This window comes from Arvicanthis niloticus, chromosome 16 (genome assembly GCF_011762505.2).
Source record: "Arvicanthis niloticus isolate mArvNil1 chromosome 16, mArvNil1.pat.X, whole genome shotgun sequence".
In the NCBI taxonomy this organism is placed as follows: Eukaryota; Metazoa; Chordata; class Mammalia; order Rodentia; family Muridae; genus Arvicanthis; species Arvicanthis niloticus.
Genome location: NC_047673.1, coordinates 42666565 through 42669155, shown reverse-complemented (window position 1 = coordinate 42669155; position 2591 = coordinate 42666565). Strand labels below are relative to the sequence as shown.

General features: G+C 38.6%; 1 pseudogene; it reads right to left on the bottom strand.

The window, feature by feature from the left end:
- Positions 1–299: 299 nt before the first annotated feature.
- LOC117722095 (small nucleolar RNA SNORA17) lies at positions 300–389 on the bottom strand (annotated as a pseudogene).
- Between the last annotated feature and the right edge of the window lie 2202 nt (positions 390–2591).

Genomic DNA, 2591 nt, shown 5'->3' with positions numbered 1-2591 from the left:
TGCATCCTCAGGTCTAGCTTACCTACAAGTCCTACAATGTGTGGAGCCTGTTCTCCAGAGCAAAGTGCTTGCTGGTGTGGTAGGCATTTCTTTCATACCTTGTATGGACAACTTTCTCAGGAGTCCCAGGTGAGCTGAGCCTGTGATCTCAGGTGTGGTTCTTCTAGTCTCCTGTTTGCTTCCCATCTTGGAGCTCCTTATGGGCCTGGTGCTTTGAGTGGTGGTGATTTCAGGCTTGTTCCTTGACCAGGTTCCCTTTCACCAGGATGATGGTGGTCTCAGAATCACTATGTTCGGGGGATAGTAGCTTCTAACCATTCAGATGTTTATAGGTCGGAACACTGAGCATAGACATAGGCTGTCTCATCTCTGCTAACTACCGAAGCACTTGTGACCCAGAAGTCTCTAGGGGCTTCTCTGTGTTTTTTGCTATGTCAAATTATCACAGCCCCATAGGGAGAACAATAATATCAACCAACCAGACTCCTGCCCACCCCAAGAGCTCCCAGGGACTAAACAACCAACCAAAGACTACATATGGAGGGACCCATGTCTCCAGCCGCATATGTAACAGAAGATGGCATTGTCTGGCACCAATAGGAGGAGAGGCCCTTGGTCCTGTTAAGGCTCGATTTTCCAGTGTAGGGGAAAGCCAGGGCAGTGAGGCAGGGAGAAGGAACACCCTCATAGAAGTAGGGTGAGGGGGATGGGAGAGAGAGACTGGAGGGGAAACCAGGAAAAGGGATGATAACATTTGAAATGTAAATACATAAAAATATAAAATAAAAAATTATGCTAAAGCATACTGTGAAGAGCATTAAAATGAAATGCAGTGATAATCAAAACCATAGTGGTCATCAACTTGGGGATAGACGTGGTATTATGAAAAAAGTTGGAAGGAAGGAGAGAATATGAGAAAGGTTAGAGGGAGTTAAAGGGAGGGGAGAAGTGATATATTTACATTTTAATTTAAAAATATAATAAAGTAAATTTATAAAAAATGTATCTGGAAAAGTGACAGGAAACTGCAGTACGCTGGTCATGTTTTTCCTATGCACAGGAGCATACTGTGTATATACCTCAATAACTTCACACAGGTGTAATCACGCAAAACTCCAGAGTCGTGCAATTCATGCTTTGTCAAATACAAAACATTCATATACACTGGCATTCTGAATTTAAAATTTTAAAATAAATTGTAGCATTTAACTTATTTTTTGAATATATACTGTAGAAAGGGAATAATTGCTCTCTCTCTCTCTCTCTTTCTCTCTTTGTGTGTGTGTGATTTGAACCACAACACTTAATGGCAAAAGTTTTTTGAAATGTTTTAAACTCAACCAGCCAAGGTTAAATTAATTGGAAAACGTTTCAATAGCAGCCAGCACATGACAGGTACAGCTACAATTGTCTCCAATTACAGAATATTATCATTTATGTTATGTTGTAACCTGTAAACAAAAAGTGATTTTAGGATACGAATTATATTTTGAATACCTCATAATTGTTGATGATAATGACAAGTCAAGACTTTAGTGCTCTTGGTCCAGTTCTTATATGTACATGAAATGAAATAATGGCTGTATTATTACATTGTTCAATGATTGGGGCAGAAAATTTCTAGGCCTCACCTTTGCTATCAGAACATGGTCTTGTATGTAATGAAGCTGATAATGCTGAAAAGAAAAAAATGTTCTATATATTTGTTAATTATTATAAACAATGAGTTTTTAATTTTAAATAAAATATGCAATTTTAATAATAATTAAATAAAAAGTTAATTGCCAGTCCTGCTCACTCCCCCTTTCTCCTCCAAAGAGCACTAATATGAAAACATTTTATAATGTACTGAAAATTATGCAAGCTAATTCTTGATAATTAAGGAAACAAAACTTGTTATATAATTTCTCCTGGAAAAGTACAATAAAGTAATAAGCCACACCTTTGCAATTTGGTGGTTTATTTTGATATGTGTAAGCCCATGTATATGTCTGTTCGCTTATATATTTACTTATTATTTAAAAATTCTAAAAGGTGTAGTTTTTCCTGACAAGCATTTTCTGCACATGTTCACTGAAGTCCTGTGGGTATTTACTTGTCTTCTGTATCTGGGAGTTAAAGCAGTACATTTCCCATACCTTATAAAGGACCTTTACTACATGAAGGTGGGATTTACTAATAAGTATATTTAAGCACACGGTTTTTTATAATGCCTCAGAATGTTCTTGATGTGACCAATAGAGCTACAGTGTAGCCTTAGAGAATAGATTTTAAATAATTTATTTTAAGGAGCTGAAGGTGACCCCATGGGGAGAGGAACAAAACCAACAAGAGCTTCCAGAGTCTAAACCACCAGCCTGGGAACACTTAGGGAGAGACCCATGGCTCCAGCTGCATATGTGGCCTTGTCCTGCATAGGTGAGAATGGTCCCATGAAGGCTGGATGCCCCATTGTGGGGAAATTCGAGGGCAGGAATGGGTGGGTGGGTGGGGGCACATCCACATAAAAGTAGGAGGAGGGGGATTAGGATACAGTGATTCTGTGTAGGAGAGGGAATTGGGGAAAGGGGATATCTGAAATGTAAATAAAA